This window comes from Etheostoma spectabile, chromosome 13, assembly GCF_008692095.1.
Source record: "Etheostoma spectabile isolate EspeVRDwgs_2016 chromosome 13, UIUC_Espe_1.0, whole genome shotgun sequence".
Taxonomy (NCBI): Eukaryota; Metazoa; Chordata; class Actinopteri; order Perciformes; family Percidae; genus Etheostoma; species Etheostoma spectabile.
In genome coordinates, this window is record NC_045745.1 from 30,154,469 (window position 1) to 30,155,175 (window position 707).

Below are 707 nucleotides of genomic sequence, written 5' to 3' on the forward strand. Positions count from 1 at the left end.
GCCTTTCCATGGGCAGACCCCCCCCACCCCCCACACTCTGACATCTTAGTGCATGTGTACGTAATTCAGACCTGTGTGTAATAACTGAGTGTAAATTGTAATTTCCCCTTGTGGGACTAATAAATATTACTAGTCTATTGTTCAGTCAAAGTGATCTCCTTGCTTGTGCAATGATATGATAGGCTAACCATTTTTTAAATACTAGCACAATTTAAATTTTAAACCCCAAATCTATTCAAGTGTTAGTATTAATTAGCTACTGTTGTGTTATTGGTAATGTGCCGAAATGAATGAAAGAACGAGATCCAGGGTACAAGCGGCTGATATGGGTTTCCTCAGGAGGGGGGGCTGGCGTATCCCTTAGAGATAGGGTAGGGACCTCAGTCATCCGTGAGGACGTGATGTCCTGCTGGGAGGGGGAAGACCCAGGACTAGGTGGAGGGACGTCCAGCTGGGAGGAGGCCTTGAGGGAAGACCCAAGACTAGGTGGAGGGACGTCCAGCTGGTAGGAGGCCTCGGGGGAAGACCCAGGACTAGGTGGAGGGACGTCCAGCTGGGAGGAGGCCTTGAGGGAAGACCCAAGACTAGGTGGAGGGACGTCCAGCTGGGAGGAGGCCTCGGGGGAAGACCCAGGACTAGGTGGAGGGACGTCCAGCTGGGAGGAGGCCTCGGGGGAAGACCCAGGACTAGGTGGAGGGACGTCCAGC